Raw genomic sequence first — 26,534 nt, forward strand, 5'->3', positions numbered from 1 at the left:
GCTCTTAGTTATCGTGTGACCTTGGTGTTCTTCATTCTCCTTTGATCCAGGTGGGTTGAGACCAATTGATGCATCTTAGATGGCCGCTTGTTAGCATTTAAGACCCCAGACGCCACATTTCAAAGTGGGATGCACAATGTTTTCATAATAGAATTATTTTGCCAATTGACTTAGAAGTCCCCTTAAGCCATAGTCTCCAAACCCCTGCCCTTGCTCCACTGACCTTTGAAGTATTCAGTTTATCCTGGAAACTTCTTTGCTTTTGGTCCAGTCCAGTCCAGTTGAGCTGACCTTCCATGTATTGAGTATTGTCCTTCCCTTCACCTAAAGCAGTTCTTATCTACTAATTAATCAGTAAAAAACCCTCTCCCACCCTCCCTCCCTCCCCACCTCGTAACCACAAAAGTATGTGTTCTTCTCAGTTTATACTATTTCTCAAGGTCTTATAATAGTGGTCTTATACAATATTTGTCCTTTTGCCTCTGACTAATTTCGCTCAGCATAATGCCTTCCAGGTTCCTCCATGTTATGAAATGTTTCACAGATTTGTCACTGTAATAGATGGTTTTAAGAGCAAATTTGAAACAATGGAAAACAGAATCTTTGAGGAAAAATCAGAGAAAAGAAAGACGAAAAATGAAGAAAACCTAAGAGTTATGTGAGATACAATCAAAAGCAAAAATTTACGTGTGTTCGGAGTTCTAGGACAAAGGGGAAAAAAATGGAAAACACTGAGATTGTTAAAGATTAGCTGGCAAAAAACTTCCAAGATATCATGGAAGACAAAAAGCTGACCATCCAAGAAGCTCAATGAACCCTGTGTAGGGCAGACCCCAAAAGAAAGTCACCAAGACATATACTGCCCCATAGGGTTTCCAAGGAGTGGCTGGTAGATTCACACTGCTGACCTTTTCATTAACAGCTGAGCTCTCAAGCACTACGCCACCAGGGCGCCATATCATAATCACACTTGTCAAAACAAAAGACAGAGATAGAATTCTAACAGCAGCTCAAGAAAAACAAAAAGTGACTTACAAAGGGGAAACAATAAGACTAAGCTCTGATAACTTGGCAGAAGCCATGCAGACAAGAAAGCAATGGGATGACATATACAAAACCTTGAAAGAAAAAAAAGGAAAAAAACTGCCAACCAAGGATACTAAATCCTGCAAAACTCTCTCTCAAATACACTGGTGAAATTAGGACATTTCCAGATTAACAGAAATTAAGGGAATTTGTAAAAACCAAACCAAGGTTACATGAAATATTAAAGGCAGTCCTTCAGTTAGAGAACCAGCAATATCAGACAACAACATGAATCTAGGACACAGGACAGCATCAGCCAGATACCAGCCAAGGTGAAGAACTCTCAACAATAAAACAAAGCTAAAAGACTAAAAACAAGGAAACAGAGATGACAATCCATAAATGACAAAATGTCAAAACTATAAAAGGGGGAATAAATGGTGTAGGTACAGAACTTTCAAATGGAGATGAAGTCAAGGAGATACCAAGTAATAAAAGACTGGTTCAAGCTTAGGAAGATAGGGGTAAATTTCAAGGTAACCACAAAGAAGCTAACAAACCCACTTATCAGGATAGGAAAGAGGAAAAACAAAGTCTCAGTAAACACGAAATCTATAAAAACAAAAGCTAAGAAAAGAAAATTCACAAACAAAAGGAATTCAGCAGGAGAGTAAGAGGAACAAAAAAAAAATAAAGCACAACAATATGAAAGCAATAAACTCACACATATCGATAATCACACTGAATATAAATAGCTTAAATACACCTGTAAAGAGACAGAAAGTGGAAGAACAGATAAAAAAAATGACCCATCCATATACTGTCTACAAGAGACACACCTTAGACACTGACATAAATATATTAAAAATCAAAGGATGGAAAAAAAAAACCAAGCAAGCAGTAACCAAAAAAAGGCAGAAGTGGCAATACCAATCTCATATAAAATAGGCATCAAGGCAAAATCAAATATAAAAGACAAGAAAGGGCATTGTATAATGATTAATGGGACAATCCACCAAGAAAACATAACCTTAATAAATATCTACACACCCAACAACAGGGCTCCAAAATACATAAAACAAATTCTAACAGCACTGAAAAGAGAAATAGTTCCACTGAAAGGAGACAGAGGAAACTTCAACACACCATTCTCAGTAATGGACAGAACATTTAGAAAGGAACACTACAAAGATACAGAAGCTCTAAAGGCCGAAATCAAACAACTTGACCTCATAGATGTATACAGAACACTCCACCCAATAGAAGCAAAGTATACATTCTTTCTCAACATACATGGGACATTCTCCAGAGCAGACTACATTTTATGCCACAAAGCAACCCTCAATAAAGTCCAAAACAATGAAATAATAGGAAGCATCTTTGATCACAACACCATGAAAGTGGAAATGAATACATGAACACCAAGCAGAAAAAAAAAAAAAAATTAAACACATGGAAACTGAATAACACCTTGCTTAAAAACAACTGGGTAATAGAAGATATCAAAGAATGAATCAAAAAATTCCTAGGATCAAATGAGAATGAAAATACATCATGCCTAAACCTTCGGGACACAGCAAAGGCAATGCTCAGAGGTCAGTTTATAGTAATAAACGTACACATAAAAAAGAATGGGCCAAAATCAAAATGTTTACCCTACAACTTAAACAAATAGAGAACAGCAAAAGAAGCCCACAGCCACCAGAAGAAAGGAAATAATAAAGATTAGTGCAGAAATAAAAGAGAGAACAGAAAAAAAAAAAAAAGAAAGAAAGAAGAAAGAATCAATAAGACCAAAGTTGGTTCTTTCAAAAGATAACAAAGTCCGCAAATCATAGGCCAAACTGACAAAAGAGAAACAGGAGAAGATGCAAATAACTCAAATAAAATATGAGATGCAGGACATCACAACAGATGCAACTGATATAAAAAGGATCACAATAGAATACTATGAAAAACTGTACTCCAACAAATTAAAAACCTAGAGGAAATAGACAAATATCTAGGAACACACTACCTACCAAAACTAAGACAAACTGAGATAGAAAATCTGAACAGACCCATAACAAGAGAAGAAATTGAAGAGGTAATGAAAAAAACTCCCAACAAAGAGCCCTGGCCTGGATGGCTTCACTGGAGAATTCTACCAAATATTCAGAGAAGAGCTTACACCACTACTACTCAAACTATTTCAGGGCATAAAAAAGGAAGGAAGCTCCCAAATTTATTCTACCAAAGACAAGCAGAGAGGCCACAAAAAAGAAAATTACAGATCAGTATCTCCCATGAAAATAGATGCAAAAATGCTCAACAAAATTCTAGCCAATAGAATTCAGCATTATATAATAATAATAATACACCATGACCAAGTCAGATTCATACCAGGTATGCAAGGATGGTTCAACATTAGAAAATCGATAAACGTAAACCACCACATAAATAGAACAAAAGAATCACGTGATCATCTCAATCAATGTAGAAAAGGCATCTGATAAATTGCAACGCCCATTCCTGATTAAAAACTCTTAATAGGATAGAAACTGAAGGGAAATTCCTCAGCATAACAAAGGGCATCTATACAAAACCAACAGCCAACGTAATTGTGAAAAGAGAAAGGCTGAAAGTATTCCCCCTGAGAACAGGAGCAAGACAAGGATGCCCTTTATTACCACTCCTATTTAACACTGTGCTGGAAGGTCTAGCTAGGACAATAATGCAAGAAAAAGAAATAAAGGGCATCCAAATTGGAAAGGAAGAAGTAAAACCCAAACCAAACCAAACTCGTTGTCATTGAGTCGATTCCAGCTCATAGCAGCCCTATAGGACAGAGTAGAACTGCCACATAGGGTTTCCAAGGAGAAGCTGTTGGATTCTAACTGCTGACCTTTTGGTTAGCAGCCATAGCACTGAACCACTATGCCACCAGGGCTCCAGGAAGACATTAAAACTACCCCTATTAGTAGATGATATGATCCTACACATAGAGAACCCCAAAGATTCCACAAGAAAACTACTGGAACTAATAGAAAGATTCAGCAGAGTAGCAGGATATAAGATCGACATACAAATTCCACTGAATTCCTATACATCAACGAAGAGAACTTAGAAAAGGAAATGAGGAAAGCAATACCACTTACAATAGCCCCTGAAAAGATAAAATACTTAGGAATAATTCTAACCACGGATGTAAAAGACCTACACAAAGAAAACTACAAAACTCTACTACAAGAAACCAAAAGAGACCTACATAAATCGAAAAACATACCATGTTCATGGATAAGAAGACTCAACATTGTCAATCCTACCCAAAGTGATCTAGAGATATAATGCAATCCCTATTCAAATACCAACAGCATTCTTTATCGAGATGGAAAAACTAATCACCAACCTTATACAGAAAGGAAAGAGGCCTCAGATAAGCAAAGCATTACAGAAGAAAAAGAACAAAGTAGGAGGCCTCACATTATCTGATCTAAGAACCTACTATACAGCCATGGTAGTCAAAACAGTCTGGTACTGGTACAACAACTGACAAATAGACCAATGGGACAGAATTGGGAAACCATATGTAAATGCATCCACCTATGGTCAGTTGATCTTTGACAAATGACCAACATCCATTAAATGCGGAAAAGACAGTCTTTTTAAACAAATGATGCTGACAAAACTGGATGTCCATCTGTAAAAAGTGAAACAGGACCCATCCATACCTCACAGCATACACAAAATGAAACTTAAAAAGGATTGAAGACCTAAATATAAAACCTAGAATAATAAAGACTACAGAAGAAAAAAATACAGACAACACTAACACATGGCATAAAGAGAATACAAAACATAACTAACAATGCACAAATATCAGAAGATAAACTAGGTAACTGGGAGCTTCTGAAAATTAAACACTTATGCTCATTACCAAAAGAGTAAAAAGAGAACTTACAGACTTGTAAGAAATTTATGGCTATGACATATCCGACAAGGGTCTAATCTCTAAAATCTATAGAATACTTCAATACCTCAGCAACAAAAAGACAAAAAGTTCAATTTTAAAATGGGTAAAGGACATGAACAGGCACTTCATCAAAGAAGACATTCAGGTGGCTAACAGACACACGAGGAAATGCTCACAATCATTAGCCATTAAAGAAATATGAATCAAAACTACAAGGAGATACCATCTCACCCTGACATTACTGGCACAACTAGAAAAAAAAAAATGTTGGAGAGGTTGTGGGGAGACTGGAACCCTTATGCACTGCTGGTGGGAGTGTAAAATGGTACAATCACTATGGAAAACAATATGGCACCTCCTTAAAAAGCTAGAAATAGAAATATCATAGAAACCAGCAATTCCACTCCTAAGACTATATCCTAGAGAAATAAGAGCTGACACACGAATAGACATATGCACACCCATGTTCATTGCAGCACTATTCAAAACAGCATAAAGATGGAAATAACCTAAATATCCATCAACAGAAGAATGGATAAGCAAATTATGGTACATGCACAAAAAGGAATACTATGGAGCAATAAAGAACAATTATGAATCCATGAAACATCTCACAACATGGATGAATCTGGAGGGAATCATGCTGAGCAAAATTAGTCATAAAAGGACAAATATTGTATGAGACCATTATTATAAAAAGTCAAGAAAAGGTTTACACACAGAAAAAACACTCTTCGATGGTTATGAGGGAGGGGAGGGGAAATCAGTAGCCAGAAAGTAGACAAGTGTTAACTTTGGTGAAAGGGAAGACAACACACAATATAGGAAAAGTCAGCACAGCTTGACCAAAGCAAAGTCATGGACATGTCCTGGACATATCCAAATACCTTGAGGGGCTGAGTTACTGGGGCTGAGGGCTGGGGACCACGGTCTCAGGGGACATCTAGGTCAATTGGCATAACATAGTTCATGAAGAAAATATTCTACATCCTATTTTGGTGAGTATCATCTGGGGTCTTAAACGCTTGGAAGCAGCCATCTAAAATACATCTATTGGTCCCATGTTTGGAGCTAAGGAGACTGAAGAAAGCCAAAGATACAAGGAAAATATCAGTCCTAAGGAGTAACGGACCACATGAATCATGCTTCCCACAGTCTGAGCCCAGAAGAAATAGATGGTGCCTGGCTACCGCCACTGACCGTTCTGACAGGGATGACAATAGAGGATTCCAGACAGAGCAGGAGAAAAATGTAGAACAAATTCAAATTCACAAAAAAAGACCATATTGAGCTTCTCCATAGTTTCTTTCCACAGGTGTAGTCGATTTGATTCCTGCATATTTTACCTGGCAAGGTCCACATGTATAGTTGCTATTTATGTTGTTGAAAAAAGGTATTTTCAATGACACAGTTCATTGGTCTTGCAAAACTCTATCATGTGATCTCTGTCACCTTTTCTACCACTAAGGTCATAATTTCCAACTGCTTATACTTCTTCTTTGTTTCCAACTTTCACACTGCAATCACCAGTAATTATCAACACATCTTGATTGCATGTTTCAGACTGATGAAGTTGTAAAAATCTTCAATTTCTTCATTTTTGGCAGTTGTGGTTGGTGCACAAATTTGAATAATATAACTGTATTAACTGGTCTTCTTCGTAGGTTTATTTAGATAAAAGTATAAATACTAAATATTATAAATATGTGGTATGGGTATATAATGTATAAAGATGTAATTTGTGACAATCAATAACATAAAGGAGGGAGCAGTATAGGTACAGAGTTTTGGTTGGTATTGATGTAAACTAGTTTGTTATAAATTTAGAAAAGCAAAGGTAATCTCCATTTAACCATTAAGAAAATTTCTCCTAAAATGTGCATAAAAGGAAATGAGAAGGGAATCAAACGACTCACCTCAACAAGCAAACAACAAATAAACAAACCCAAACCAAACACACAAAAAAGGAAAGAATTCAAGGAAACAAGGGACAAAAAAGGTATAAGACACATAGAAAACAAACAGCAAAATGGCAGAAGTAAGTCCTTCTTTTGGTAATTACATTAAATATGAATAGATTGAACTCTCCAGTCAAAAGTCACAGATTGGCAGGATGGATTAAAAAAAAAAGACCCAATCGCATGTTTTCTACAAGAGACTCCTTGTATTTATTTTGAGAGACTTATTTTAAATCAAAAGATACAAATAAGTTGACAGTGAAATGTTGGGAAAAAAATATTCCATGCATGAGAAACCAGAGGAGAGCTGTGGCGACTATATGAAGAGCAGACAAAATAAACTTTAAATCAAAAGCTGTTAAGAGACAAAGAAGGACATTATATAATGATAAAAGGATCAATTCATCAAGAAGAGATAATGATTGTAAAAATATAAACACCTAATATCAGAGCCATAAAGCATGTGAAATGGAAACTGACAGAACTGAAGGGAGAAATACAGAGTTCTACAATAACAGCTGGGAGCCTTCAACACACCACTTTCAACAGAACATCCAGACAGAAGATTCAAAAGGAAATAGAGGATGTGAGTGATACTATAAACTAAACCTAACAGACACTCATAAAATGCTCTGTCCAACGATACAGCAGGATATACCTTCTTCTCCAATCCACATGGATCATTCTCCAGGACAGACCATATGTTAAGTTATAGAATAAGTTTCAATAAATTTGAAAATATTGAAATCATACAAAATATTTTCTCCAACCATAGTGGAATAAATGTAGAAAGCAATAACGGAATACTGTAAATCCCACAAAAATATGTGCAAATTAAGCAAGATACTATCAAAAAACCAATGGATCTGTGATCATAAGGTTGCATGTCAACTTGAATGGGCCATGATCCTCAGAGATTTGGAAGATATGTAATGATGTAATCACCTCCATGATCTTATATAATGTAATCTCCTCCATCATGAGATCTGCTATGAGCAGCCAATCAGTTGAAAGGGCATTTCCTTGGGAGTACGGCCTGCATCCACATATATGGACTTTCTGGCAAAGCTTGCTGGCTTTTTGCTGTGCTCTGGTTCCTTCATTTGGTTTGTCATCATCTGAACTTTGGTTCTTGGGACTTGAGCCAGCAGCCTGCCATTCTACCTGCTGATCTTGGGTTTGTCAGCCCCTGTGGCTATGTGAGGCAGGAGAAACCTCCAGCCTTACACCTGACCCATGGAGTTAGGGCTTTACAGCCTCTAAACAGTGTGGGTCATTTCCTTGATATAAATCTCTCTCTCTCTCTCTCTACACATACACATGCTTCACTAGTTTTGCTTCTCTAGAGAACCCAACCTAAGACAGGGTCAAAGAAGAAATCATAAGAGAAATTAGAAAATAGAGACAAATGAAAATGAAAGCACAACATGCTAAAACCTAGGGATGCAGCAAAGGCAGTACTCAGAGGAAAATTTATAGCTATGAACACCTACAGTAGAAGAGAAGAAAGAGACCAAATAAATTACCTACTTTATATCTTGGAAAATTAAAAAAGACCAATGATGCCCAAAGCAACCAGAAAGAAATAATTAAGAGTAAAGGAGAGATCAATGAAATAGAGAACAGAACAACAGAGAGAATCAACAAAACCAAAAATAGAACTGCTGACTTTTTGGTTAGCAGTCATAGCTCATAACCACCGTGCCAGCGGGGCTCCTTAGCAGTCTCACCTACTTTTCCCCTTGAAATCTATGCTTAAATTCACAGTTTCTGATTTATTTTCTTCTATCATTTATATTGATTTATTAAATCTTTCCACCAATATTTATGTACTATCTATTATGTGCCAAGTTGTAGAGATAAAATAAGTTAACAAAACCACAGGAAGTTCTTGTCTTCATAGAGTTTGAAGTACAGTTAAGAAGACAGACAACAACAAAAAATAAACCAACGGCAGAATATAAAAATATTTCTAACATAAAATCTTTTTTTCTGCTAAATCTGTTCGTATTCCCTGGCTGGTACGAAAAATTTAAATACTAGTTTTTCACTATTTGGGAAGCCTACCAATGTACCTCATGTGCAGCCACCTCCAGTCTGTAATTGGAGGCCTGTGTGTCGCTATGATGGTGAACAGGTTTCAGTGGAGTTTCCAGACTAAGACAGACTAGGAGGAAAGGCCTGGTGACCTACTAAAGAAAAATCTGTCAACAAAAACCCGTGGATCACAAGAGTCCAATTCCCAATGGATCATGGGGATTCTGCAGGACCAGGCAGCACTGCACTCTGTTGTGCATGGGATCACTGTTAGCTGGGGGCTGATTCGACAGCCACTAACAGCCTGTTTGTTAAGCAGTTGTAATAACCAGCTTCTTTAAAGACCTATGCCTAGACCAAAACCGCCCTGTAATTTTATAGGATCTAAGCTGAAACTAGGAAACTCTGGTGGCGTAGTGGTTAATTGCTACGGCTGCTAACCAAAGGGCCGGCAGTTTGAATCTGCCAGGCGCTCCTTGGAAACTCTATGGGGCAGTTCTACTCTGTCCTATAGGGTCGCTATGAGTCGGAATCAACTCGACGGCACTGGGTTTGTTTTTTTTTAAGCTGAAACTCAGATGTCAACCACTCTCTGATGTGATATTTTTATTCTGTAAACCTATGATACGTAAACTTTTTACTTCCATAATTCATCATGATTATAACCCTCTCAGCACTTTGTGTGAATTGGAAATGCAAAATCATGGATAGCTTTCATAAAGTTTGGTTTCTACAACTGACTTAACTTCATCACATTTGAAGAAAATCATAGTATCAAAGCTTATGCTGCTGTGCTTGAAAAATTCTACCTTTAAATGAGTTGAGCAAATTGATGATGGTGGCTTTACCTTTGGGCTTTAGTTTCCCCTGTCTTAGCCACCTGGCTTTTTAATCTTGATTGGCAGACAATATTATGAGTCGGAATCGACTCGATGGCAACTGGTTTGGTTTTGGTTTGGGGCAGACAAAACATTCCATACCTTAGTCAAGAAAGCTTTTTGTTTGACAATTCATGAGTTGAGTTGTTGCGTCATGTGAAAATCAAGAATGATGATGTTTAGGTTAAAACATTACAAAAAGTTTTCCTGATAAAGACTCAGATTTCTGACTCAGTCTATTTTGATATCTTGTTCTAAGGCTCAAACAGAGAAATATTTTAACTTTTATTCTGTTTTCATGGAATTCCAATTTTGAAATAAGCCGTTAGTAGAAGCACATAAAAGTTACCCATATTTATAAAATTTTTTTTTTCTTATTTAATGAAAGACATGTGTTCACATAAAAGTATTGGTAAAGGCAATTCTTTGTAAACAGTACCAGCCCTTGACCCTGAACCCCCTGCCCAAGTATGCAATTCCAAGCATGAAAACCTTTTTTGTTATTTTCTTGTCTCCTAAGGCAAAGCAGCAAATCAAAGGCCAGAGAATATTTTTCATATGAAATAGATACTGCTGAAACATGATGGGAAGTGAGGCTGTATACAGTTAAGAGTTTGCAGCGTGACCAGTTTCCGGTTCTTCAACCAATCCTCAGTGAGCTGGGCTCAGTTAATGAAGGGCATAGGTTCAGGGCTTCTTAGGCTTTGGTGTCGGGGGATTTTGCATGTCTATTTCATCAAGCACAGAACTGCTAACATACTGGGCTGGGTAATTCTTTGTTGTGGGGGCTGCCTGGTAAAATGTAGGATGTTGAGCGGCATGCTTGTCTTCTACCCATTAGATGCCAAGAGTAACTCCCTAGTCTGACGATTTAAAATATCTCCAGACATTGCCAAACATCCCCTGGGGAGCAAAATCGCCCTTGGCTGAGAACCACTGATCTAAGTAGAAACAATACTTAATTTTCAGCTTCTTACTGGAGGGGATAGCTGTAGCGATAGAAAGATTTTAACAAGCTGATCCTTTTTGTAAAGTTCTGTTTTGCTCTTTGCATCAAAATGGCCTCTTTTGCCCCAATCCCTTGAAGCATCTCCAATACTCCTTTCTGAAAGCCACTGTTACATAAATGAAAAAATTTGTGAGACTAATGGTGAATTACCACAAAAAGAAAAATAAAAACGTTTCCATTAGAAATTTTCTTCAGTTAAAACTTGGTCAATAATAATATTTTATCCTGAAGAATATGTCTCCTCATTACGCAATGTTGGTCTTTACTATCCCGTTTTGTTATATAATTCAAACTCCCCCAAAAAACCCCTTGTCATTGAGTCAATTCCAACTCATAGTGACCCTAGAGGACAGAGTGGAACTGCCCCATAGGGCTTTCGAGGCTGTAATCTTTACGAGAGCAGACTGCCACATCTTTCTTCGCCAACTTTTTAGTTAGCAGCCAAGCACTTTAACCACTGTGCAACCAGGGCTCCTTGTTACACAATTAACCAAACTATTTTCTTTTTAGAACTTTGTTTACAAGAGTCTGCTTACCCCAATAATTAAGACAAATCCATTCCTAACTCCAGACTAAGATAGTATACCTCAAGTGAGGCAAACAAAATGAAAATGCTTTAGAAAAGGAATATTGTTTTAAGTTAAAATATGCTAGTCCTCTTTGCTTATAGTTTCTTTAAGGAAAAAAAAATTTTTTTTTTTTCCAATTGCTGTTGAGTTGATTCCAACTTATGGTGACCCCAAGTATGTCAGAGTAGAACTGCACTCCACGAGGTTTTTTTCTGAAGTAAATCACCGGGTCTTTCTTATGAAGCACTGCTGGGTTGACTCAAACCGCCAACCTTTTGTTTAGCAGCTGAGTGCGTTAACTGTACCACGTCTGGGTCCTAAACAAGTGACTTACTTTAGGTTTTGTTCTGGGATGCCTGTCTGTTTATTATATCCAATTAGGCTGCTCCATTTTAATAAGCAGGCATATGGCGTCTATGCAGTAACTATTACCACCAACTGTGTCCAGACCTAAGCTCTGCAGGCCTTCTTATGCTCTCCTACAATGTGCCGCGTACTCACTTTTCAGTCCACTTAAATGGACTGCTTCCTCCTACACTTTTTGTGTAAAATTTTTTCTTATCCTATTGGATTCATAAATTTTTAAAAATAATGCATGAGTGCAGTAACAAGCAAATTAATACACGGATGTCTAAAGACATTCAAGAGTAGTAGAGGATCAGTTAACAATATCCCCTAACTTGTCTTCAAACTCATTTCCTACACTTTTCCCTATGTGCTCTCTCACTCTCATTCTTCTCTTTCTCTAGCTTGAAACTGAAGCCCCTCCTGGAGATCACCTTTCACCCAAATAATAGACAGGCCTTTAAAATAAGCAATAACACCTATGAGGGAAGTGCTCCTTAGAACATTCATCTGCATGAAACCAAAAGGGCAACACCTGCCCCAAAGCAAAGATGAGGAGGCAGGAAGGGGCAGGAAAACTGGACCAATGGAAACGTGGAACCAGGTGGGAATGGGCAGAGTACTGACACATTGTGGGAACTGCAAGCAACATCACGAAACAATTTGTGTATAAATTATTGAACAGGAAGCTAATTTTCTCTGTAAATCTGTAAACCTTCACCTAAAGCACAATAAGATGCCCCCCCCCACAAAAAAAAGAAAAGGTGATTCAGTGAGTGAAAAGAGCATATTTGCCCAGGTAGGGCAAAGGGAAGGAAGTTAACAAAATCTACATAATTGTTACATAAATAATCGTAATAAAGGGAATATATAATTTTTCCAAGTTTACTTTCTCAGATACTTAATTTCTACTATTTCTTTATATTCTTTTTCATTAAGTTTCATCCATTTCTTTTGTTATATATTTTCCTGTATTCAGTTTTCATCGTTTCACACTTCTTTTTCTTTCTAACCATCTTCCATTTAAATACTTTCCTCTTTCTCTTTTATTTACTTCTGTGTGTGTTTTAAAACCTTTTAGAAAATTTCACCAAAAAAAACAGTCATAAAAAGTGGGAAAATGACATGGAAACAAAAATAAAAATTGACCATACCATTAACACTTTGGTGTACATAATTCCAGAATTTCTATGTGTATCATCCTATATAAAATTTTTAAATAAAAATGGAATTATGCTACACATGATATACAGGTTTTTTTTTCCATTTAATTTAGCATGAGAATTTCAATTTTTATTTTTTTGAAATTTGCTATGTGGCATTCTGTTGAACCATTCATCTATGATAGTATTAATGCCATCTTTAAACATTAATAATTATGAACAATATTTCAGAATTATCTTTGAACACATACATTTGCACAATTATTAAATTATTTAATAAAGATAAATCTTTATGAGTGGAATTGCTGAGCCAAAAGGCTTGTACCTAACCAAGGCATTTGATACACATCACCAGACTGGTCTCTGGAAAGCCTGTGCATACACTCTCCCCCATGTGATACACAAGGATGGCTTCCTCATTGCCACTTGTCATGTCCATTCTTTCTCACTACTCCTAAAGTGCATGTATGTGTGTACATATATTTCTCCTTACTCCTAAAACATTTATATGTATATACATGTCCCTGGGTGACACAAAGGGTTAAGTGCTTCAATACTAGTTGAAAGGTTGCCAGTTTGAACCCACCCAGAGGCGCCCTGGAAGTCAGGCCTAGCGATCTGCCTTATAAACCCTATGGAGCAGTTCTACTCTGCACACAAGCCAACTTGACGGAAACTAACAATAACAACAACAATTAAAAACAACAAGAGTTGCTGTTGACTCAACTCCAACTCCTGGTGACCCCAGGTATGTCAGAGTAGAAGAGTATAACTGTGTCCCATAGTGCTTTCGGTGGCTCACTTTTCGGAAATAGATTGTCAGGCCTTTCTTTTGAGGTGCTTCTGGGTGGACTAGCATCTCCGTTCTTTGGGTTAGCAGTGTGTTAGCCATTTGCATCGCCCAGGGACTCACTTCTATTCTTATTGTCGTTGTTGAGTGGATTCCGACTCATAGTGACCCTAGAGGACTGAGTAGAACAGCCCCACAAGGTTTCCAAGGAGTGACTTGTAGATTGGAACTGCTGAACTTTTGTTAGCAGCCTGAGCTCTTAACCACTTTGCCACCAGGGCTCCATTCCTATTTTCCTATTCTAGAGAGTCAGAAATGATGTCTGGCAGTTATAATTTACAATTCTTGGTTGCTAGCGAAATTGAAACTTTTTTCATGTTAGTCTTTTTTTTTTTTTTCATAAATAAATGTTCTATTGATATCTTTGATTGTTTTTTTCCTCCCAATATGATAGGTTTTTCTTTCTTTTCAATGACCTGAAATAGAAACTATTTTGAGGATATTTAATTTTTTTATGTCATATATGCTGCACATATTTTACCAATTTGTCAATTGCCTTTTAACTCTTTACTGTCTTTTGTCCCAAACAAAGGAGTCCGTGGGTCGTGCAAATAGTTAATGTGCTTGGCTGCTAACCAACAGGTTGGATGTTCTAGCACCCAGAGACTCCTTGGAAGGCTACTTCTGAAAAATCAGCCATTACGAACTCTACGGAGTACAGCTCTACTCTGACACACACACACACGGGGGTCACCACGAGTCAAAGCCAACTTGATGGCAACTGGTTTTTTGCTCCTTTGCAAAAACTTTAAATTTCCGTGGTCTAAGCTCTTATATTTTTCCTTTTCTATTTTCTAATTCACCCACTTTTATTTTAATCTTTAATTTTTTTTTCTTTCCTTAGGTTTTTTTGTTGATCTCATTTCAACCTTTAAAATTTATTCACTTCCATTAAAAAAATTAATCCTGTTTAAAGCTATTAATTTTTTCTCTATGTATAGCATTGACTATATCTTACAACATTTCCTGTGTAGCGTTTGACCTGTTATTACATTCCAAATAGACTGTAAATTAGGTATTGGTTTTCGTTTGGATCCAATAGTATTTTGGAGTATATGACGTCATTCAGAAGTAGATGGGTTTTTATATTTAAAGGTTTCTATATATATGTCTAGTTTTCTGTACCTTACTACATATTCAATTCTATATATCTTTTAAATATATTTATGTGTATATAAGTATAAAATATTTTAAATCAATGTTATTTCTTATATTAGTCACATCCTTTTTAACCCTGATTTTTTGTCTAAAGGAGAAGGATTTTAAACTCTCATAACTGTAGTGATTTTGTATGATTTCCTGTAGAGTAGTTATAAACATATTAAGGTAAATTAACAAAATAACTACTTTTAGAAAAAAATGCTTTCTATAAGGGCTTAAATTTTAAAACAAAGCTTATCACAGTATAACATCTAAAATCACACTTGATGAAAATGTTTTCAAAACAGAGAATTTTTTTTGGTGGTGTTAAACCAATTCCATTAAAGATATCACAGAGCATATGAAAAGGACATACCTATAACACTGTGAGAGAAAGCATGTCAAAACAGCTATGATGTCTTAAATATTTCCCATTAACTAGTGAGAAGTCTTTTTGGACAGAACAGAAGAAATAAAACATATAAATAAGTACCCCAAGTACCCTTCAGAAGTGCTGCACTATCACACACTATGGGGTTTCTGAGTGCAGATCAGTCCTTGCTTCCCCGTAGAGTAGGACCAGTGAATTTAGGAACATATTGCAGATTCTAGCTCCCTTCTCAAGTCGTCTATCCCCAAATGAATTGTCCCTTCCTCCACCTGGTTAAGATTACAGTCAGGGTTCAAAAAGCAGGTACTGACAATGCTCTTTTAAGGCTGGTTTGCAAAAAAAAAGAACCAAAGGTTTATTGGTATTGTGCCGACTGACACAGACAATGCATTTTTATATGCACATGGAACTAAAACAACGCTTGGAGGCCAATGAGTTTTCATCCTTTCTTTTAACTTTAATGATATCCTTATTGGGTTATACACACACTTAGTGAACCAGATGGGCTCTCCTTAAATCCCAGGGAAATATATTTGCTAAAGCCTTTCTAAAAAATCAAGGAGAGTATATAGATTATTCAAAGAAAATAACCGTAACTGAGCTGACTGTACCTAAACTGCTTAGAACTTTCTGACTTTCAGTCCTGCATCTTAAACACAGTATTAGAGAGGAAACGTACTCTCTGCTTCTTCATCTACCAAGATTATAATACACATTATCAGTAAGACATTTCCAGGTTCTGAGGATGGGCTTTCAGCGCCTTTCCATAGTCTACAATATGTGAACAAAACAGTAAATCAGAAGGTGAAGGTCTGGCTTAAGAAGGCATAACAAATTATTAAAGATTTAATATCCGTGTTCTTCAGTGCCGTAAGTATATACACTTCTGTGTATCTTTTACTTAATTCATCAATTGTTAACATTTTGCCTCATTCGCTTTATCATTTGCTCTCTCATTACATATATGTACTATGTATCATAATTTTTTTTATGTATAATATGTACTTACACCTATATGTAAGTATATGCATATTATTTCTTCTGAATCATTTGAGAGTCAGTTGCAGTCATTATGCTCCTTTACCTCTAAATATTTCAGTGTGTATTTCCTAAGAACATAACTGCAGTTTAAGTATCAAAATTAGGAAATTTAATACTTATACAATATTATTTTCTAATCCACATTCTATACTCAACTTTTGCTCATTGTCCCAATTATGTCTTTTATAGCTAGTTTTGTCCTGACCCAAGATCCAATCCAGAACCAGGCACTGCACTTAGCTGTCATGTCTCTAGCGATACCAAAACCAAATCAGTTGCATTGAGTTGATTCTGGCTCATGGTGACCTCATGTGTGTCAGAGTAGACCTGGGCTCCATACATATATTTTGATGTCACTTGATTTGGCAAACTATTTTTGCAAATGACTGAAAATGAATTTGATGGATCACCAAAATGAGTACTCCAGGTATTAAACTACTTTTCCCACTAACGGAGGGTGACAACGTCCACTACCCTTGCTGAATGTGTCTGGAAATCTCTTTAACAAGGTATTTTTTTTTCTTTTTACTTTTTTTTATTGTACTTTAGATGAAGGTTTACAAAGCAAACTAGCTTCTCATTAAACAATTAATATACACATTGTTTTGTGACATTGGCTGCCAACCCCATGACACGTCAACACTCTCTCCTTCTCTACCTTGGGTTTCCCATTACCAGCTTTCCTGTCTCCTCCTGCTTTCTCGTCCCTGCCCCTGGGATGTTGTGTGCATTTAGTCTCATTTTGGTTTATGGGCATGTCTAATCTTTGGCTGAAGGGTGAATTTCAGGAGTGACTTCAGTACTGAGCTAAATGGGTGTTTGGAGGCCATACTCTCAGGGTTTCTCCAGTCTCTGACAGACCAGTACATCTGGTCTTTTTTTGTGAGTTAGAATTTTGTTCTACATGTTCTCCACATCTCCCCGGGATCCTCTATTGTGATCCCTGTCAGAGCAGTTGGTGGTGGTAGCTGGGCACCATCTAGTTGTGCTAGACTTAGTCTGGTGGAAGCTGTCGTAGTTGTGGTCCATTAGTCCTTTAGACTAATCTTTCCCTTGTGTCTTCAGTTTTCTTCATTCTCCCTTGCTCCAGATGGGGTGAGACCAGTGGGGTATCTTAGATGGCTGCTCACAAGCTTTTAAGACCCCAGATGCTACTCGCCAAAGTAGGATGTCGAACATTTTCTTTATATACTATGTTATACCAGTTGAGCTTGATGTCCCCCGAGACCACGGTCCCCAGGACTCAGCCCCAGTAACTTGGTCCCTCAGGGAGTCTGGATGTGTCTACTGAGCTTCCATGACCTTAAACAAGGTATTTTTTAAAAGTTTGTGAAAATAGGTATTTATTTAAATTGGGTTTTTTTTTCCTTCTCTGTGTAAATATCAAGGCCCTCTAATATGTATAAAATTATTTCATTTAACCTAACTAGAACTTGATAAAGAATTAGTTATTTTAAAAATTTATCTTGGTATATTTCTGTTCTATTTCTTCTTTTCAAATGTTCCTTCTCTTCAATCAGTGTAGTCAACCTTTTAGAATAAAAGAATCTTTGAGTTTAAAAAGATCGAAGTTAAGTAAAGTGATAGTAGATCTCTTTTTCAAAAGTAATAAGGGATTCATGAAGGAAGAGGTTAAATGTAGCTTTTCCCCATAACTGAAAATTTTTTATAGCACTCATTTCTGAACCTAGTATTCTTTCTAGTTTGTATTTCTGTTTCTGCACCATCACTAAAAAATTTGAGAGCTCTTGTTATAGTATTTAATTCACTATATTTCAAGTTTTTCTCTACCATTAATTTTCTTAATTTATCATCTAAGATGTTTAACCAAAATTCAAAGTCTCAAATAGAGAAATAAAATTAATAGTTTATTAAATTTCTAGGAATCTCCAAGCAAGAACGTACCAACAGAGGGCATCAAATTAAAGAAGGAAATAAAATGGCTTCTTTCTAGGGCAAAACATGGAGGTTACTTTTTTACCTGCAGGCCTCAGGTCTGAAAATGACATTCTGATTCACATTTGTGTTCAAAAGACAAAATCAAAACCAACCAACCAAACAAAAGCAACCACCCTTTCTCCTGCTGTATATGTCCATTTATATCCACAAACTGACTTGGCAGTCCTGGAGTCCTGTCTTCCTAATGGGAACCTGATCTGGACTCCGTGGTCCAGCGAGACCCGTCTAGGGAGGAAACACACTCCACCCTAAGCAACTGAGGATGTCACTATGCCGACAGAAAAACATTTTCAAAGGGAAAAATAAATAATGGGACGGGAAGGAAAATTTTTCTGAGCAACTGTGATCCCCTCACAAAAGGAAACTTTGCTTCTTAAGGAGAAATGACAAAGTACAAGAGAAATGTGAACTTTGGTGCTATGTTCCATCATGCATTCATAATGTAAATTTGCATTGATTGTAGAAGCTTGTTTTCCGGGAGCTTAGAGAATTTTTTTTTTTTTTTTTAGAGAATTAGCTCCCAAACCAGAAGCATAATCTAAAGAAAGATGAAGTATATCAATTTAGTTGTCACTGATAAAAATGAATAATAGGGTCAATACAGACACCACAAAATATGTGTGTGTGTGTGCGCACATAATATGTGTATTACAATTAACATATGTGGGAAGATGAATTCATTTCATCCGGATCATCTAAAGACACATTAATTGAGCAGGGTTCATTTTCTTTGAACCTGGTTAATAACATAAATAATAAAATGCCATGTACTAAACAAACAGCCTTTGCAAGTCTAAAATGAGTCACATTTTATAGCTGGTTTACGCATGTGGCAGGCAACAAGTCAGGTATGTTGCCTTGGGGACAACTCAGAACAAGCATTCCAGCATGAGAGGGAGAAAAGAATCTCCTATTCTCCTTCTGAAGGCTCCAGATCCATACTCTGGAGACAGCACAGCTTGTATTCCAATGCTTTCCATTTTCACTGAAATTCTAAGCTAAAGGCAAATAGCATGCAGATGTACTGTTTGTGATTTCAGGAGGCTCTTTTGTGCCAGAGTCCATTGTGAGTATACTGACCATATTTTTTCATATTTCTTAAGTACTGTATTAGCATTACATTTTGCCCAAACTCTCACTTACCGAAAATGTAAACAGTTAAAATAAGGCATAAGCATAATAAATACCAGCACCTACGAAGCATTCACTCTCTGATGAAAAAACAAAACAGCCGGCACTTGCTTCTCTGGCACCCTTCACCTAACACACCAACCCTACTGGCCCCGAAGGTCCCCAGTGTACCAGTGCTCACGGTGCAGGTGATGAATGCCGGTACTCTGAGGTCCTAGAGGGCCTTCAGCATCATCCTAGATGTGCCCTTAATGAGTAACAGTTCACGATTTTTTCGTTTCATTGTGGGTTCTATTACAATGATTTGAAAATCAGTAAACTGTATTAAAACTGAACATTTTATTACCCAGAAGGACTTTACCAAGCAAGATACAACAAATGGATGACTACCACTATGGAGAAGTGTTTTCTTTGGGGAGTTTCATAAATGCTTTTAAGCCATCAGTGAATCACTAGTGAAAAGAGACAAATCACAACTGCTCCTTGAGAGGTCTAAGGTTTGCACCTCCCTAAAACGTCAGCAGCAGGTCGCCTGATCTCCAGCATGCACAGACTCTCTACTTAAGCACCAAAACAAACAAAAAACAAACCCAAACCAAACCTGTTGCCATTGAGTCCATTCCGACTCATAGTGACCCTATAAGACAGAGTAGAACTGTCCCACAGGTTTTCCAAGTAGCGCCTGGTGGATTCAAACTGTTGACCTTTTGATTAGCAGCAGTAGCTCTTAACCACTACACCACCAAGCACAGAGCTCTTAAAAAGCAAACAAGAGCAAGCAGCACATGACATTCCAGGCAGAGACCCAATGCAATGGAAGAGACCAGGATTAGTCAGACTTACTATTTAAGAATTGAAACACATTACATGGTACAAGAACTAAAATATGGGCTTTTATTATCTGTCCAAATGTTTTTTCCAAGAGAAGCAGTATTAGTTAGAAATACCCTTTGCTTTGTAGAAGAAATCTTAAATCAATTTTTAAAGTTACCTACTGTTTTTAAAAATATACTGTGAATGGGCTGAGTTCAGCCCTTTGTATCCTTCACAAATGCCTATCTTGTGTAGTTCTTGTATTATTTTAACTTTATTAAATATTATTACTTGGGTTATAAGCAGTTAATCAAGATATAAATTTATGAAGTAACACATTTTCAATACCAACCACTGATGTCAACTTATTCCTTAATACCACATTCCATCAGACTAAACTGCAAAAGATTTCCCACATTTGCTTTACATTCTATATGTATGGCTTATGAATAGCAATTTTGATGAATTCCAGCTGGTTTAAGTATGTAGGCCTACCCATACATAACAGATCCTTTTCAATTCCTCTTGTATTGAAAAAGGCCCATTTTAAGTGAGCCACCTTGTAGGATGAAGTGCTAATATTTCTCCAAAGAAAACTCAAGGGAAAAAAAAAAACAAACACAAAAATTCCTGCCGAACTTGAGGCATTTTTCCCCAACTACATTATTATTACACTACTAATATAAGTAATATGTAGTTCTTATCTTTTGGAAAAGTTGAACTTGAAATTTAAACCAACCAGCAAACCCAAGAAAGACTAAACTGCTATTTATCTATTATAATGACATTAAAATACTTTGCACTACTTGTGTGCGTTGCCTAGTTTCACAGATCTATCATACACATCTCTGTCCCCCTCCGTTCCCCACACGTTCCTACTTCAATCCAGCTGGAATACATCAAGGGCACAGAAGCCAAGTCAAAAGTTCACCCCACCCTCCTCCACCATTTTGAGGCACCTTCAAAGTCAGAGCACTGATCTACTTCAGTTTCGCCAACAAAGCCAGCCATCCTTCTATTTAAGACTCCAGTGTGGGATTTTCACAACTGCATATTAACATGAGAGCTTTGATTTTGGTCAGAAACTTCAGCTGCACAGAGCTGCATGAGGTTGTTGTAGTCTTTCCACAGAAGATTATTAAAGCTTCATGATCTTCGCTTTCAGTGTCCATCTCTCCCCTCACACTATCAGCCTCTCGGAACTGCCCCAGCCCTGAACACAGCATGTTTCCCTCCCAAAAGGTTACAACAGGAGAGCCATTGTGGTAGTCCAAGTACACGTTTCCCCCACATTTTCACACCCCAGTCATTTGTGCATGGAACAGATGCAGTCACTTCAACTCACACAACAAGCACACTCTTGAGAAGACATTCGGGAAAGGAGGGGTTTGGGAGACAGAAAAGTGGCAACAGAACCAAGGACTTACTTTGTTGTTCCCCTGTGCGTGTAGCCGCAAGGAAGAAAAAAAAAAAAAAAAAGAAATACGTTAAACATGACTTTATTTTTTAATTATGAGGGTTTTTCTCACTAGAGCAAAATCACAAATGAGTAATTTTGTCCCTGATGGCCCATGCACACATATAGGGCACCCAGACCTACAGACAACTCAAAGGCTCTGGCTCTGCTAAATGCGATCCTACATTTATAACGGGAGAAATTATGACAGAGATCTCCCCCTTCTTTCTCCTCAGAATACTTGGGGTGTGGGAACCTGGCCAAAAAGAATAGGTTTGAATCGGTAATAAGTGAGCTGTTAGCATGAAAGGCAAAGCCTTCAGTACGTCTGCTTGCCCTTCCCCAACAGCCCCTCCTCCAACGTGCCAAGTGGTGGAAAATTTCATCAGCCAGTGCGTTTTTAAACAAACACTGCATCCTTGGTTTCAAAGAAGGTGGAAAAAAAAAAAAAGAGAGAGAGAGAAAAGGGAAAGGGAGTAGAGGAAAGGAGCGGTGGGTCTGGGGGGACAGGGCGAGCAGACGAAGTCACGCCCCCATCTGTACTGTTCGTCAATTCTGTAAATTACAAGTTTCGTCTTGGGCTGGCAGGGGAAGCAAAGGCTGTATAGTGGGGAAGCCGCCAAAATAAACACTGGTCCACATTCAAGAAAACGGGTCTGGAAAGGTTAGTCACAAAAATGTAGTCGTTTCTAAAAGCGACACTCTGGGTAGAGACACAGAGCGGCGGCAGTCGGAGGGCAAATGGCTCTCCTGTTTCAAATTGGCGCTGCAAGAGTGTGATTTATATCAAACAATTTAACTCGCATATGGCTTAAAAAAATACGACAGTGATTCATTACTCCCAGGGCAGCCCAAGTCCTCGCGAGGTCAGACCCTGTGGGGGAGACGTGATGGGATGTGGGCAGGGAACACATCTCAGTCCTCTCACGAGGGGCCCAGGAGGGGTTTCTCCAGACGCGGAGTGGAAGAGGGCTGTTGCTAAAGCGTCCACATCTGTGGAGGCGGCTGAGAACAGGGGGAGGAAGGGCCCTCTGAGATCAGCATACCGTCTGAAATTTAGGATGTGGAGGGGGAAACGCTACAAACAGACGTTTTCTGGAGAGCGGTGAGGCAGTGATCCCCGGAAAGTGTGTTTCTTAAAAAGCAACGCTAATTGGCGACTGGAAATGCCTAATCCAGAGACCATCACAGACATCATATTTAGTAAACATAAATTTAAAGACACTGATGAAATAGTGCAGAGAAGCTTCTTGGCATTGTGAGTTGCTATAGGTATAGCCGTTAATACCACCAGCTTATCTGAGACATGAATAACGGTACAAGAATGAATGAAGGGAAAAAGAGTCCATGCTAAAGAATACGCCAACTTTTCAATAGGCAGTAAAGATCCCCACGGGGAATTGAACAGGAGTAAAAGGCTATTTTAGAGCATAACAGAGCTCTGGTTCCCCCAAGAAGCACAATATTGCTGAAAATACCTCAGACAGAGTTTATTGCATCCCACAGCAGGGCGGCTTCTGATCTATTAAATACGTTTCAGGAGCTCCACCGAGTGCTTCTGCACATTAGGGAATGCCTGGCTCCCACACTCGGGCAGACAGTTCTGTCTGGAGTGGTAACAGTGATGTCACAAGAGTAGGAGGCCTGAATCCTGACACACGAAACACACAACCCGAGGACGTGGTATGGCTTTGCCATTTCTTCTTTAGTTCAATTATTTCCCCATTGTCTCTTCTGAGAGAGTCTTAACAGACATGAATGGTGAAATTTAAATTCCTGATATTTCCCTTCACTGCTCTGCTGAGTGGCAGCAGTTTATGTTTAAATCTCTGAAAATGATTTAACTTCGTTTTCCATCGAAGAAAAACTAAGACTCTTCTGAATTGACCTGTGCAGCGTGACGCTCAGCTGAATATGCCAAGAATAACGTGATACTTAGTGGGGCTAAACAGTGAGTGTTTTACAGCTTGTATTATTACACTGCAGAATAAATTCATTGGAGTGACCATCCCCATATTAACAAATATGTATGGAGGTCTGTGGCCATTCCTCTTCTCCCCTTAGAATGATACAGACACCCTTTACTCTGTTAGTTACCACAGAGGAAAACCTCAGTGGCAGAGTATATCCAGGAGGAATTTCTGAAATACCAAAAGGACTTCATTCTAAGATGTTTTCAATCTCCAAGGCAGTGCTATTAATTATGGTTGGGAGAGTCCTGAGTTCCAAGGAACAGTGACGCTCCACAGTGTTTCACTTTCTACTGTCATTTTTAATCTCTTAAGAAATAATATACTACAGGGAAGTGTCACCCATATAATACCTAGTAGAAACCTCTTAAAACGTTCTGAGGCGCCAATATGCAAAAGTGAATTTACACCAAATTTATTTCCAGGGCACGCCTGGGTCTGTGGCTGCTTCCTTCAGCTAGCCAGCAGGCCAGCATGGAAGGCAGCCTTGTGAATTCTCACTTCCCCTGAGAGTCTCTCTGGCCTCACTCAGGGCTGAAGAGAATCTGAGGCTGGCCTCTCTCTCAGGCAGCATTACCCCAAGCACTCCCTCTAAACAATTTGGCTTCCTCAGCCAACAGATGGGAAATTCTCCCTCACATGCCATGAGTCCCACTGGTTGTTTCCAAAGAAAAGGGAACTACTCAAGTGGTAATTATAGCTTCATGAACACTTTGAATTACTTCATGAATTACTCTGAATAATAATAAGAAAGGCTACAAGTGTTGCACACATTTAACATGCTCCAGGCACTGAGCTAGGTGTGGTATGCAAAAGCCTTTATTTAATCTTATAAAATCGCTCTGAGGAAGGCACTATTATTTTGAGCGTAGAGAAGCTGCCCAAACCATGCAGTTAATAAACGGTTGGGCTGGGATTAAAATGTGGGTGGATCTGACTCAAAGTCTCTCTCATTTCACTGCACACATTTTTTCAAAGATTAGAGCTCCTTAATGTTTATGTATAATTGAGTCATATTGTAAGGCAACAGAACTGTGTCAGAAAAACCAGGCTTTAGATATTCATTTGTATTCACATTTGTAAGAAAAATTTATTCACATGTGTCAGTAAAATAATCATTTTAATGGTTCTTTAATTTAGCCTCTAGCTACACACACACACACACACACACACACACACTTTAATTGTATCTCAGTATCATCAATGAAAATAATATTAATTTCAATAGAAATATCTTTATTTTAAAACTGTATAAAATCTTATATAGTTATTTAACAATGTAAAACTTTATCCGAAAAACCCTTCTGGCTCATAGCGGCCCTATAGGGCAGAGTAGAGCTGCCCCTAGGGTTTCCAAAGCGGTAGTCTTTACAGGGGCAGACTGCCACATCCTTCTCCCGTGGTTTACCAGCCCAATGTTGTGCAACCAGGGCTCCTCCAAAACTTTATAGAGGTTATAACTTCAAGTTAGTGGCCAAAAGAAATTGAAATAAAGAAGTGAAATTCTGTTATACCCAAATTTAGGCTTAAATATATTTTTAAAACACTGTGGCTGCTCAGAAATATCAGGTGACTGGTAGAATGCTAAATCTGTGGCTCAGATGGGTTACGTGTAAATTCCTGATTAAGTCAGCAGCACAGTGGGAACATGAATGCAGGACTCCTCATTTCAATTTTAAGGCCACGTGCTACTACTCAGATAAGAGTTCTACATTTTTCTTAGGGTTCAGAAAAATGAAGGGAGTGAAGGTAATCAGAAAATGTGCCTGGGAAAATAGATGAAAACAGCAAAATATTGCTGGCTGTTGTATTCTGCAGATACCCACTGTAGTTCTTATTGCAGTGTATTATATTTGCATCTTTCTCTTTCATGGACTTGGGACTCCTATAAAGTAAGAATTACATATTAAAAAAAAATTTGAATCTCTAGTATCTACCATAAGTGATAGATGAAGAGAAAGAAGAGAGGGAGGAAAAAGTGGCAGAAGAGAGGTAAAGAAAAAACTTTTTTGTAGGAAACCCCAAGAGAAATGACTTAAGAGGCAGAGAAACAGGGTAGGGAAACATTCTGATGTGATTAACATACAAACTTCCATCATGTGAAGATGAGGAAATAAAATATGGTGGGAAAAGCATGTTATAAAAATGTGTGGATATAGTACGTTAGTAGAGAAAAAAAAAGTTCGTTCAAAACACCATTGCATTCAAGTTTGTATGCTAGCTATCCATCTAAATGAAGTCAAACTTACACAATTAAAAAAAAAAAAATACTTAGAAAATTTTTCTGGTCAAAACAGAGGTATCTTGTGCCGAAAATTGTACTTTCTGACTCCAGACTTATATCTATGTGTGACACATAAATGTTTAATTATTAAGGTAGCCATTGACTGATTTGGTATCAACTTAATGGCTTATTGGTATAAAAGCAAAATGATACACTATTCAGAAGTCCTGAAGATTTACTTAGGTAGAGACATCACTGTTATTAGGTTAATCTGAGTTCTTTATCAAATCTTTCTAGATTGGGAATAACTGTACCTGAAAGTATCCTACTCCCCAAAAGAAATCTTTAGGTAAGCATTCTACTTAGATTGATTTCAGTTGTTAGCTGTCATTTAAACATCTGAAACAAAGCAATCCTATAATATGACTAGAGAATTTATAAGAAAAAAAATATAGTGCATAAGAAATATAGTTTATGATGAAAGCTGAGAAAAATGACATTGATGGCACACTGTCAAGTTTAATTTCCTATCTTTTCCTTGGTACGTATTAAAAAAAAAAAAACCCAAAAGCCTTTGTCTTGATTTTCCAAGCAACCATACCAAATACATATTTATAAAAAT

General features: G+C 37.6%; 1 protein-coding gene across 7 annotated transcripts in view; it reads right to left on the reverse strand.

Moving 5' to 3' along the window:
• DNM3 (dynamin 3) overlaps positions 1 to 26,534 on the reverse strand; it is a 735,481-nt gene that overhangs the window by 110,729 nt on the left and 598,218 nt on the right. The gene's annotated exons all lie outside the window — the stretch shown is intronic.

Source organism: Elephas maximus, chromosome 3 (genome assembly GCF_024166365.1).
Source record: "Elephas maximus indicus isolate mEleMax1 chromosome 3, mEleMax1 primary haplotype, whole genome shotgun sequence".
Taxonomy (NCBI): domain Eukaryota; kingdom Metazoa; phylum Chordata; class Mammalia; order Proboscidea; family Elephantidae; genus Elephas; species Elephas maximus.